Source organism: Heterocephalus glaber, unplaced genomic scaffold (assembly GCF_053883595.1).
Source record: "Heterocephalus glaber isolate CG9 unplaced genomic scaffold, H.glaber_assembly_v1.0 deba00001564, whole genome shotgun sequence".
NCBI lineage: Eukaryota > Metazoa > Chordata > Mammalia > Rodentia > Bathyergidae > Heterocephalus > Heterocephalus glaber.
This window is the reverse complement of record NW_028258351.1, coordinates 20,544,727-20,558,470: the sequence shown is the minus strand read 5'-3', so window position 1 is coordinate 20,558,470 and position 13,744 is coordinate 20,544,727. Positions and strand designations below refer to the sequence as shown.

The following is a 13,744-nucleotide window of genomic DNA, read 5'->3' as shown; positions in this document are numbered from 1 at the left end:
AAAATAGCTGTGTGCTTCTGGTCTTAAAGAGGAGGCTTTTTGGTTTTGTTGTTGTTTTAATAAAGATGGAAAGGATGTTGAGACTGGAGAGGACTCCTGGTTGTTGGGTACATGTGGGGAGGGGGAAGAGGACTGCAGTGTAGGTGAGACCCTGGGGAGGGCCACACTGTGGGGAAGCGTGAGGGTGAGAACATGCCCCAGGGATGGCAGTGCTGGATGGCACAGGCTGATGGTTTGTAACGACAGAGGGCCAGAGAGTAAGGCTTAGGAGAAACAAGCTGGCCAGTATGTGTTTTATTTTTGTGGTGCTGGGGATGGAATTTAAGACCTCCTGCATGCAAAGCAAGTGCTCTACCACTGAGCTATCCATCCTAACCCAAGGCTTTTACTTTTTAAATGAAGTGTGTATATAATACTGAGTGTACAGAGCTCTCTTCTAAGCATCTTTTTTTTTTTTGGTACCAGGGATCAAACTCGGGACCTTGTGCTTGCAAGGCAGGCGCCAGAACCACTGAGCTAAATCCCCAGCCCCTCTTCTAAGCATCTTAACAGCCATTAACTTATCATCTTCCTAAAAACCTCATAAGTATATTATTATCAGTGTCTTCCAAGGAGGAAACAGACACAGAGACCTAGTCTACTGAAGGTCACATCCCTAATAGGTCTGATGCCAGAGTTTGGAGCTCTCCACACCTATGATAAGACAGGTATGGCTGGGTGTTAGTCATCCCTGGTGGGAGGATAGGCTTCGGGTCTACCAGAAGTATGAGTGAGTGGTGGCCTGGCACCTCTGGTTCAATTTAAAGGATAGGCATTAGACAACTTGGTTCCCAGAACCCCAACATAACATGGAAATTGCAGCCAGGGGTAACCAGAAAGCATCTGGTTTCTCCAGAATGGTCAGTCATGCCTGGATTGATTATGTTGCCTTCAGAAATGGAAAGAGACTGACTCAGATGAGCCTCATTCCAGTTCATCACTTGCTACTGACATGACTTTGATTGAGTGGCTTTACCCACCTCAGCATCAGTTTTTTCATAATGAAATGGGGGTAATCACACTCACCTTCTAGACTTGCTGTGGAGATTTAAAAGATGAAACCAGAAGGAAAGCAGCTGGCTCAGGGTGTATGCTCAATATATGGTAGTAGTTTGTTTTTGTTTGCAGTACTGGGGATTGAATCCAGGGCCTTGGCACTAAACTATATTCCCTAGCCCTTTTTATTTTTTGTTTTAAGACAGGTTCTTGCTGTGTCTTGGAGTTGCCCAGGCTGGCTTAAACTTGTGATCTTCCTCCCTCAGCCTCCCAGAGTGTTGGGATTACAAGCATGCATCACCATGCCTGGCTTGTTTTTTAGCTTGTTTTGTTGTTGTTGGGTTTTTTTGGCAGTGCAGTATTGAACCTAAGAATTCACATATGCTAAGCAAGTTCTGTACCACTGAGCTGTACTTCTGGCCTCCAGTTTTGTTTTGTTTTGAATAATTATAATCCTTAGATCTGTCTACCAGCTTTCTCAGCTGGAAGAATTAGGGGCATCGTTTCTTTTCAAGACCTCTAGAGCCCAGCTCACCTGGTTGGCTACATGAAGGATTGTTCAAGAAATCTCAGGCCCCTGGACAGAATTTCAAGAGAGATAAGTGTCTGGAAAAGGGTTTAGAACATGGGGAACAGGCCTGTATGGTATGTAGGGTTCCTGGGGGTTTATCCTTTTGCTCAATGTTGTTTATCTGCATCTTCAAGTCAGGCCTCCTCTATGCAGGGTGACTTGGCTGAGGATTCCAGAGCTGGGCAGAGAAGTCTGCCAAATCCTTTCATCTACCAGGACTCTTTGAAGGGGTGAAAATGCCTGTGGATAGGGGGAACCAGCAGATGTAACTTACTTTCATTTGCAAAAAGCTTTTGACAAGGTCCCATAATAAATGCTATTAAAATGAAGAAAATGCATCATGGTGGGGGCTGGAGGCTTTGTCATGGATAGAAGACCCAGCTGAGGAAGGCTACAAAGGGTGCAAATAAAAGGACAGTCCCTGGGTGGAAAAAAATAATTGGGGGGGCCTCTGGACCCTCAGTTGGGGCTCAGTTCCATTAACATTAACATAAAATCCAAAGGCAGGGCCAGGGATTTAGCTCAGTGGTTCTGGCCCCTGCCTCACAAGCGCAAGGTCCTGAGTTCGATCCCTGGTACCAAGGGTCCGCTTGGTGAGACCTCCAGCTTTAGAGATGCTTCCAAAGTAAGGATGCTTTAAAGGATCTCAAGAAATTGTGTGACAGGTTTAGTAGGGGATGTTTGTGGGCATAAATAATTTGAACTACTCTTACAGAATGGTTATCAATTAAGATTAGAAAAAAATTATTTTGAGACTCAATACAGTTTCCTTAAGAGTCCGGGATTTAGCTCAGTGGCACCGTGCCTGCCTCACAAGCACAAGGTCGTGAGTTTGTTCCCCAGTACCAAAAAACAAAAACAAAAAAAACCAGTTTCCTTAACAGTATTATTCCACAAAGATGCTATTGGCATTTGGAATGAGAATATTCTTCCCAGAGCAGAATGGTCCTACCCACCACTGGAACATTTAACATCTCTAAGTCCTGTCTTCCGAATGCTGGTAGGTTCCCCTACACACACACACACACACACTCGCACGCACAACTCCTCACATGTATTAATTCCCCTTAGAAGAGCACTCCTAGCTCCATTCTGTTCCATTTGAAATTCAATCAATGTGCTCCTAAGCAGGAAAAAAAAAAAAGTCTAAATACATTCTTAAGAGGAGAACGGGAAATAAAACAGGATACATTTAGAATCTTCTGGGAAGTTCTAGTCATCACATCTCAGAGTGCTTGAAGAGGTAGAGGTGGCCCAGACAAGAGCAATTCCATTATGGTGTGCTCATGCATAAGGCAGAGGAGGAAACAGAAAGTGCCAGGAGGGAAGATGGGTTTTAAACAAAGTACTCTGGTAGGAGCTAAGAAGGGTCCAATAGAGCAAAGTAAAGGAAATGCAGAAGGGAGCTATGGGATATGGTTGTGTGTGTGTCGGGGGATACTTCAGGCAGAAGGAACAGCACATGCAAAGGTCCTGAGCCAAAGCTTGTGTAAGGGACAGGAAGGAGACTGGTTTGATGGGGGCTTGGTGAGTGACGTGGGGAGTGGTAGAGGTACAGTAAAGGCAGAAACCAAGGGAGGAGCTAGGACATGCAGGGCCTTGAGAACTATGATAAGGAATTTGAACTTGTCAGAATCCATCCTGGCACCTCCAAAACCTTGGTTGCTTGCTCTGCCATGTAGTCTCTCTAATTAATGCACAAGCTTGAAGAACTGGGCCCTCTGAATCCTCAGTGCTTAATAGCCCACCTTGAACAAAACAGGAGTGCATTACTAACTAATCAGTTAAAGATCACAGAATCAGGACAAGTGAAAGTGGTGACTAGCTCTGGTAAGCAGAAAAATGACCTCCCAAAGATATCCATGCCTTAATCCCTCTAATCAGTAAATGTTGCCTTATATGGAAAAAAAGGAGTCTTCGCTGATGAAACTAAGTTAAGGGTCTTGAAATGGAGAGATCATCTTGGATTATCAGGATGGACTCTAAATGAAATCACAAGTGTCCTTATAAGAGAGAGGCAGAGAGAGCTCTTAAAAGATAGAAGAGGAGAACGCTCAGTGAAAATAGGCAGAGACTAGAGCAGTCCAGCCACAAGGCAAGAAATGGACACAGCCACCAGCTGCTGGAAAAGGCAGGGAATAGTCTCCCCTCTCCCCTGCAGCCTCTACAGGAAGCAGAGCTATTTCCTTCCCTTCCTTCCTTCCCTCCTTTCTTTCTTTTCTTTCTTTCCTTCTTTCTTTTTCTTTCTTTCTTTCTCTTCCTCTCTCTCTTCCTCTCTCTCTCTCTCTCTCTCCCTCCCTCCCTTCCTCTCTCTCTTTAGGGTACAGTGCAATTTAATTTTATTAATTATACTGATTGCATTTCTCATGGAGAGTTGGTGCATGCACATAACACATCTTAATTCTTTTTTCACTCCCTTCCCATTTTGTGCTGCCCTTTCCATTTGCAAAAGATCTATCTCCGCGTTTCCTGTTACCTTCTATTTTGCTGTTTAATTCTACTTTGTATTTCTCATGTGGGAGAAGCCATGCAACGTGAGGGATATTTTGATACACGTGACAGTGTGTGACAGTCAGCTTGGGTGGCAGAAGTTCTCTCACTCCAACACTTATCCCTCCTGTGGTCAGATCATTCAAATCCTCCCTTCTATTTTGAAGCATGCAATAAATTACTAACTGTGGCCTCCTTGCTGTGCTATGGACACTAGAACTTATTCCTTGTCTCTAATTTTGTATTAACCAACCTCTCCCTACCTCTGCCTTAACCTCCCCAGCTTCTGGTAACCACTATTCCACCCTCCACTCCTTTTCTTGATTTGTTTTATTCTGAGACAGGGTCTCACTGTGTAGCCCAGGCTGGCCTTGAACCACAGCAATCCTCTTGCCTCAGCCTCCCAAGTGCAGGGATTACACCACAGCCAGCATACCCTCTACTTCCGTGATCAACTTCCAGCTGTTAGCTTACAAATAAAAGAGAACAAGGGGGCATTTGTCTTTCCATGCCTGGCTTGTTTCACTTAACAATGTCCTCCAAACTCATCCATGCTGCCACAAATATTAGGATTTTATTATTTCATGGATGACTACAAATCTTAGTTTTAGACCCAAATATCAGTTGCATTTTCTTGCTTTTCACAGTGGTTCTGTAGTTGATTTTCTTGAGTCTTCCAGGTTTGCCACCACACCATCTACCAAGTGTACCTGTTTTCATCTCATCTCTGAGATTTGCCCCTAATTTCTTTTTTTTTTTTTTTGTACTGGGATCAAACTCAGGACCTTGTGCTTGCAATTTCTTTTACTTTACTGCTCAGAGACAGCAGGCGACCCTTCCCCGTCCATCTCAGTAGCAGCGCCCCAAGGTGGCCCCTGGCCCTTGTGGTACCAGCAGTCACATCCGTACTTGAACAGAAGCCCTTGACTCTTATTAGTTCTACTAGAGAAGTCTGTGTGTAGTTAGGTTTTCGTTTTCCTTCTCACAGTCATCCACATGTCCGGGCAGCAGGGCCCTGTCCCTTGGGCTTCTCCGGAGTCTGGAGGCATAACAGGATGGAGGCGCGGCAGGAGTTGGCCCCGCAGTGGGAGCCTGGGACAAAGCAGGGACTCCATGGTGACGAAGCTGGGTGACGAAGCTGGGCTCAGGCTGAGCTGCATGGAGCAGGGGGTTGTCTGTCTCTCTCTCTCTCTCTCTCTCTTTCTTTTTTGAAACAGGGTCTTACCTTGTATGTAGTTCATGCTGACCTTGAACTCACTTTGTAGCCCAGGCCAGCCTCAAACTTGCGGTGATCCTCCTGCGCTAGCCTCCCAAGTAGTCCTGAGATGACAGGCATGTGCCACCACACCCAGCTTGATTTCAACATGATGATACGGATTTCAAACTTCTAGCTTTCAGAACCCTGAGAGAATAAACTTCGCTTGTTTTTAGCCAAGTTTGTGGGAATTTTATAACAGCCTCAGTGTGTTAGTCAGCTTTCCATCACTATAATGGAATACCTGACATCATCAACTTACAAAGATGAAGCATTGATTTTGGCTCACAGATTTGGAAGTTCCTGTACATGGTCTACTGGCCCTCTTTCCTTTGGGCCTGTAGGGAAGCAGCATAGCATGGTGGGAGTGCATGGTGGAGCAAAGCCATTCATCTCATCAACAGGAAGCAAAACAGAAAAGAAGAGGAAAGGCTGGGCAATCCTGTTCAGGTGCATGTTCTTCAATGATCTAAAGCCTTCCCCCTAGGTCCTACTTCTTAAAGGCTCCACCCCTCTCCCAAAGTGCCACCCCAGTGACCAAGCGTTTAACACATGGACATATAGTAGATATTCGAGATCCAAACCATCATACACTGGAACCTGATATATCAGCAACCCCCCAAAATGCCAGAATTAAGAGGATCCTCTTCACATCTTAAAAAGTAAGCTTAGGATAAATGAAAGAACAAAAGGAATCACTAACACTCAGTCTTAAAACATTCCTTGAGTCCTCCTTGGGTTCTCTTACAGGCAGTGATCACATCTAACTGTTCTTTACCTCCCCACAGCACTATGTTCAGAGTGTTCTACAGAAGGTTGCCAAGTGCTTGCTGCCTGTATTAACATATTATGAACTCCTTTTTAGAGCCCAAACTGCCACACCTTTCATGATCCAGAACTCAGTCCAGAAGTAACTGAATCATTTCCTGGGCATTGTGGAGAACAGCAGCCACAATATCAGGGGACTTCAGTCCACAGGGACCCCAGGAGTCCCTCACTCAGAAGCATTTATAAACTGAGAGTGGGCATCTTCCATTTTTCCAGGGATCAGAGAACCCTGGCTCCTTAGAGGAACTGGTGAATGCTGAATTGTTGACAGATGACAGTAGAATCTATCCTACCCTTGCCCAGGGATCCAAACAGGTCCAGCAACCTCCTAATCCCCAGGGGCATTACTGCCAGAGGATGGCAGAGTTAGGGAAGAACAGGTACAGCCTTGGTGCTCCATCCTGAGCTCATTAGATTACAAATGAGGAAACTGAGACCAAGAGGCCCCAAAGCTGATGTTCCCAAAGGCAGCTGTGAGGCATGGAAATGGGTTGTAGGTTACCCATTCAACCCAACCTGGGCAACACCTGCTATATTCCATTCTACTAATTTAGATGGGAAAAGAATCATGATTTTGTTGGGAAAAAAATGTTTTTCATGAAAAATGATTACATAAAAAGTTTCTACAGTTAAAGGGATAAGCTTTTGTTAACTGCAAAAATTGATTATGTGGAACAGCTTATTTTCCCCACATGTCAGTAAAATGAGGCATTATTGGCACCTCACACAGGGAGAAAATTTAGAGACTTAACTCTAAAAGGCAGTGCAGGATAAGAACAGACATGGATCACTGAGTCCAAAAACATTGGGAAAGTGCATGGATTATTCAACCGTAATAAGGTATCAAAGGAAGCTAAGATTTGGGAGTCAGGAAGGCCCCTCTCTCCCACCCAAGGACGCTGATATCAGGCAGGAGTGCCACCATGCCAGTTCCCAGAATGATGCCGGAGACTACACACAGCTTGGATGGATGTGACCTCACCTAGGGAGCCACTTCCTAGCCTCTGGCTGAGCACCTGTGTTATGAGGTCTCCCACAGAGCTCCATGGGTGGTCAGCAGGCCCAAGAGACCCAGGAGGACATTTGGATTGTGCATCCGTCCTAATAGCCCCTTCCACTGACATCTCTGTGACACTGGCCAAGTCATTCACCTCTCTGGCACTGACTTTCTCTCCTAAAATATGTGAATAGTACTTTCCCTTCTTTCTACAGATAAGAGGAGTAATGAATAAAAAATCATATACAAAAGACCCTGAAGTATCCAAAATCCTAAGCAATTTTAATTAAGTTATATAGAACCAGCAAAACCAGCACTGTTACCACCAAGCAGCACTAAGGGTGCAGCCATCTTGAGAGGGTGACAAACTGCCCGAGCAAGCAGAGATCATGACTAGGACAGTGACAATGGACACTACAGAAATATCAGGTTTTGGTATTAATAAGCAACAAAAATATATTACTAATGAATCATAATTTAAAAAGACAAGGAGCCTGCTTACTAAATATCAATAAAAGTATCCACTTCAGCTGGGGTTCAGGTAGATCCCTTATGAGTGGAGTCATCATTGTGATCACAACCCTAATGACAGCTAACACTGAGCACTTGGCTAAATGTCACACCTCATTCTGGGACCGGATGTGCTGTGGCTTGGCCTGGGGCTTGGTGAAGAAATGGTGGTGGTGGAGCCACTGGCCATGAAATTGTGAGCAGCTCTGCTTCTTAGGAAAGATAGGGAGGGGGAGGACACACTACACTATAGGCCCCTTGAGTGCTTGCAACATCTTTCTTGCTCACTACTTTATCCCCAACACCTGACAGAGCTTTGTAACTGTAGGCACTGAAGAAATATTGCTGAGTGAATATGGAAGAGCCTGGGGCATCTCATGTAAGGAAGATTGATTTTTTTGGTGTATGGGATCCTATTTGGGCATGAACTTAGTGGGTCTAACTCAGTTCTTCTCCATGAAACTTCATTTCCCATCAATTCTTCACCTGAATAAAGAAAACTCCCATTATGGGTCATGTTGGCCTTGCCCTAGAATTTGGATGGTCCTTGGCCTTATCAGATTTCCATAATCTGTGATGTGCACACACATAACCCATATCTTCCAGCTCAAGAGTGGCAGCCAGGTTTTTCAAGGGGAGACAAGGGCTCTCCCTGCACTGGGTGTCATCTCCCAGCATCCCAAAGGCTCCGGAGACCACTGCCTCCTGCCTGGGCCCCCTCAGCTAAGATCTGATTTTCTCATCATCTGGATAGTCTCAGCTACTCGCAGCAAAGGGATGAACCAAGCTGACCTTTCTGGAGGTTTGTTTAAAGCAGAACAATGTTTGTCTTGTCCAAACACTATGAATTACTCCGGAGGATTCTGCCCAGTTTTACAATCCACAGCTACAAATGGCTTACATAAATAGGGGCTTGTCCCTCCCCGGGCCCCCTCTGGTCCTCCGTGGTTTCTCAGCCCCCTGACTGCTTTCTTTCCTTCTTCCACTTTCCCTCTGCCCCTTCCCACCTCTTTGGCTTCTTTCCTCTGAGCCCCAGTGTGGTGAAAGGGCAGGTGCTGGGTATTCTGGGCCACAGCTCACACCTGGGTTATTGCTGGCACAGGTCCCCCTTATTGCTGGCTGCTGTGTGCCTGGCGTGGACAGGTTTGCCTTGCTAAGGGGGCCTCTGGGCACATTTGTTCTGTCTGCGTGGGGCCAGCGGTATGCAGTGTTAGGTCCAGCTGTGAAAGCATGTTGGTATGAGGAGGGCCCCTGTTTGGGGATTCAATGTCCAGCCAGCCCACAGCCCACTTAGGCCATTCCTCATCTGGCAGGGCGCTGAGCTCACTCGCTGCTGCTCCCTCGCTGGCTGCACATTCTGGGAGATCTCAGGTATCTCCTAAGCTAGACTCCACTCACTATAGCTGCCAGTCCGGGGAGGTAGCAGAAAAGACTGTTTTGCTGATTAAATAGGTACCGTGGATAACAAGCAGGAACCATGGACCTGGAAGAAAGGGGACTGCTGGGGAAAGAGTCCAGTACTGTGCCATGAAATCTGGTCTAGTCCAAGGCCTCTAAGTAGCTGAGTGACACCAACAAATCACTTCAGGTCTCAGTATCACCACCTATACAATGGCTTTAGAATCTCAGCATTGCCATCTGTATAATGGCTCTAGCATCTCTGCAAGGCAGTTTTCAGGTCTTTGAAAGCACAGTTTAAGGAGTGCTGGATACCAGCAGCAAGGACTGGGTGGAGACATCCTGAGAGAAACTATGGGGTCACTAACACTCCGAGGGGAGGTGTTAGTGAAGACTTGGAGAGATGCCAGGGGAGTGTGAGGGCAGGACTGGTGGTTGGAGGTGTGAGTAGTGTGTGGGATTCTCCTACTGAGGGCCTCCAGCACTTAGGGCCAAGTGTGATCTCATTTTATCCTTGTTTTGCAAAAGAGGAAACTGAGCCTCAGCAGGGAGGAGTGACTTCCACTCAGAAGTTGGTGAGTGGCATGGGATTCCATCTCCCCTACACACCCTGGAACACCCATTTGGCCTTTCCAAGACCGCCTCTTGCTCCAGCAGCTTTCCCTGCCATTCCACTCTCTCAACGTTCCAAGGTTTGGACTCAGAGGCACACCCCTTACCCTTCTCCCAATGGGAAGGTCACACTAGGCAGTAGGACCCAGGGCCAAATCTGCTCAGAGAGGTGGGCAGGTGCTGAGCCCCAACTGCAAGAAAACCAACTTCCAAGAGTTCCACTCTGGACAGAGCCTAGCCAACCCTACCCACCACGAGGGTTCAGAGCCTGCAGGAGCTCTGATCCGTGCCAAGTCCACAGGGTTAGGGCCACAGCCGGACCACAAGAGCCAGCTCCACAAGAAAGCCAGAGGCACTACCAGGGAAAGGCATCAGCATTCAGATCCAGCAGGCCATGTGTGTGCAACACTCAGGGCCATCCTAGGTCGAGAAGCTGTCAAAGGATAAAGCCAGCGTCACCTGATAGCTATGGCTCCCGGGGTTGGGAGAGCTCTGTGGTCCAGGCTAGGAGGAAAAGTAAAAAAGGCGCCAGAGTCACCTCCCAGGTCCTTAGGGCAAAGGATCTGATATCTTAACCCAAAATGAAAAGTCTGGTGCTGGTCGGAATTGCACGAGCCGGGTCCTGCTTCTACCGCCTATGCTGTGCGTCGCATTCCATCCACAGTGTGGAAGACGTGGAGCTGGCTGTGTGACCTCAGGAGCGCTAGCGACGGGCTCTGGGTCTTTTAGGAGCAACGGGGTCTGGACAGGGACGGAGCTCCCGCTCCAACTTCCGCGCCTTAAATTAGCTGCGCCTCCTTCGAGTTCAGCATTTGATTTCCTAATCAATCTCTTTGTCGTCACCGCCCCCCCCCATCCCGTGGCCTTAACCCGAGCTTCCTGTTTCCCGGTCGGCCTTGTCCCGGCCTGGGTCCCGCGGTCGCCCGACTTTCCCGTCGAAGGCCCTCGAGTGAGTGATTCCCGGGCGCGGGCGGAGGCCAGCGGGTCCGCGGCGCAGGCCTGGCTGTATGGAAATGGCCAGAGGAGCCTGCGGGCGCGGCGGCGATTTATTCCGGGAGTGACAGCCCCTTTGAGGGCTCAGCGAATGGCATTTTCTGTCTGTGAAAGCCTTTCTTCCCACCTCTGTTCAGATTAGCCCGGGGGATGAATGCGCCCATTATCCAGCCCGCTGACCATTCTGAAACGCCAAATTAATTACTAAGCACTGAATCAGGCGCCGGGGCCGGGGCACTGGGAGGTGTGAAAATAGCGAGCGGCTGGAGATGGGGAAGGCGAGGGGCGCAGTGCCGAGAGGGCAGGGCGGGGTGGCCCGGGGCGCGGGCGCGGCGAGGTCGGCTTGGCCGGCCGCCGAGCGCGATCTGCCGGCGGGACCGTGCGCCTCCGCGGGGCGAGCCTGCTGCCCAGGCTGGGCAGGGGGAGAAAGGCGTGCGGCGGGGGTCACCGCCCCGAGTAGGCTGGGGCCGCCGCCCCGAGTAGGCTGGGGCTCGTCGGGATCGCGGCCAGAGCGCAGCAAGCGCGCAGGGCGCGGGGCTGGGGCTTGGGCGTGCGCCCCACAGCATGCGCCGGTGCCTATCTTCGATGCACCGCTCGGGGTGGGCTCCCCGAGACGGCCGCAGATTGCAGCCACCCTAGTCATCGCCCCGCACGCAGGCTCTGCGATCCCAACACTCGGCTCTAGCTGCCCTCCGAGGCCTTACAGAAACTTGGGCGCCGCCCTCAGATCGCAGCCCCGGCCAGAGCTTCGCGAGTGCCGGGCCGCCGCGGGCCGCCTCCACCTGGCAGCGACTCGGGTTCCGCGGATGGCACTTACCTCCCCGAGAAGCCGGGCGGCAGAGGGAAGCGAGCTCTGGGCGGCTCCTGCCGGAGTGCGCGGGGCGCGGAGCAGCGCGCGCCTTTAAGACTTCCCTGAGACTCCGCCAGGTGGTGTCACGCCGGACGGGCCCTCGAGCTCCTCGCCCTCGCGGCCACCCGGCTTCCCTGCCCGCCGCCACCGCCGGAACCCCAGCCACTGGCTCTCCCCAGCCCTTCCCCACCGGCTCCTGGGGAACTAGTGGGGGTGGGGTGGGGACAGGTTGGATATAACTTGAGACGCACTTTTATCCGGGAGAAATCACCCCCCCACACACCTGTCCTACCTTTGGTTTGACCTGGAGAGTCGGAAGAATCTATTTTCCAACCATTGCTAGGGATGGAGGTGGGAGAGGAGAAGACTGAGAAGTTTTGCCCAAGGACCTGCGCTTAGGTCCTTATAGCCATCACCTCAGGATAAGCCTCAAGTCTGGGCTAACCAGTCCTCTCTTCTCGCCTTTGGTCCAAGATGGCCCGCTGACGCGCCTCCCCCAGTTACCATTAAAATGACCGAAGATCAAATAAAACTGTAAGTTAGGAAAATGGGTCATCCACATTTCCGAGCGTGGAACAGGACTTTAGGAGGACACCAGTGAAGGCGGAAGGAACCTCGCATTCACCCGGCGAGGACAGCACTCACGGGCCTTCTCCAAGCTCCAGGTTGGCGCTGAAGTCCCAACACCAAAAGCCACCTGCGAACCCTCCGCAGAGATCGAGCTTCTACGGGGCAGAGGACTTCGGGCAGAAACTGCGGCTCTAGCTGCAGGCCATTATTCAACTTTAACATCATGGGCCTTTCAAGGATTATTTTGGACACTGGTATTGAGATTTCAAACTGCATTGATTATTAACTAATATTTCAGCTTCATTGTTAATTGCCATTTCTTTTAACGTAAACGTCTTCCTCGTTCCTGACTTTCTTATTTTGATTCATTTCTCACACCACTGAAATGCTACTTGGAGTAACTTTTAGAGGGAAGGAAGGGCTTTTGGAGGTCGGACTTGAGTCTGTGCTGTCTCGATATCTCTGAATTTAGACGCTAGTTAGATACAGGATTCTAGGATCATGACCCTTTTATACTTAACAACTCTGTAAAATAGGGAGCAATTCACTTTTGAATTCTCCCTACTCTTCCAGAGTAGCTGTCTGCCGTGCCTGTTCTCTCCCCTCTCCCTTTTCCCCCTTTCCCCACCTTCAAATAACTTCTTTTCTTTTACTAAATAAAACCTGTAAAGTAGGCACCATACGAGCATTAAACAGCAGAGCCAATGTAACGACCTCATTCTGCAATGTGCCTAAGACGCAGTAGAGAAGCCCTGAATGTAACAATTTATGGTCATGTTATTAGTTATTGATTCATTTATTGACTTCTGGTTTTATAGTTCTCTCAGGATTCTTTTTTCTCATTCAGGTTTTAGATTAGACCTTTCATCCTTTTTCTTTTCTTCTTTTTCTTATTATTCCTTCCTTTTATTTATTTCTCTGCGTGTGTGTGTGTGTGTGTGTGTGTGTGTGTGCGCACGCGCGCCATAAATAAAACCCAGGGCCTTGTATTGTAAGTGCATGCTCTACCACTGAGCTATATCTCAGCCCTCTAGTTTACTTTCTTTAAAAAAATCTATAGGTTCCGTTAATATAACTAATTGGGCTATAGTAACATGGGTTCTATCTCTATCACTAACTGTGACCTTGGGCTACTCTCTTATTCTCTCCTCACTGTCACTGCTTCTATAAAGTCAATGGGGTCCATGATTGCTGTGATCTTGCAAACTCCAATAATCTGGGATTTTCCTCACTTATAATTAAAAAGCCATGACCTGCACCACAATAAAAAGAAAGCCACTTCACAATGATTAGGATGAGTATGAAAAAAAAGGTAGATAATTGCAATGTTGAGAATGTGGAAAAGTTGGAACCTTCATCCATTGGTACTATCAGTGTAAATCAACTGGTACAGACAGTGGAAAAGTCTGCAGTTTCTCAAAAGTTTAAACCTGAAGTTGCCGTATAATCCAGCAATTCCACTCTTAGAAGTATACCTAAGAGAAATGAAAACATATATCCACACAAAAACTTATATACAAATGTTTCTAACAGGATTGTTCATAAATAGCCAAAAACTGGAGACAACCCAAATGTTCATCAACTAAAGACAGGATAAACAAAGTGTGGTACATCCGTATAAAGGAATATTATTCA

At 48.2% G+C, this 13,744-nt stretch overlaps 1 protein-coding gene across 1 annotated transcript in view; it reads right to left on the bottom strand.

The window, feature by feature from the left end:
- Positions 1–11,558, bottom strand: part of Ntn1 (netrin 1) — a 198,851-nt gene extending 187,293 nt beyond the window's left edge. The window contains exon 1 of the mRNA XM_021238312.2: positions 11,507–11,558. The gene's annotated coding sequence lies outside the window, so the exon portion shown is untranslated. The remainder of the gene's footprint in view (positions 1–11,506) is intronic.
- Positions 11,559–13,744: the final 2,186 nt, after the last annotated feature.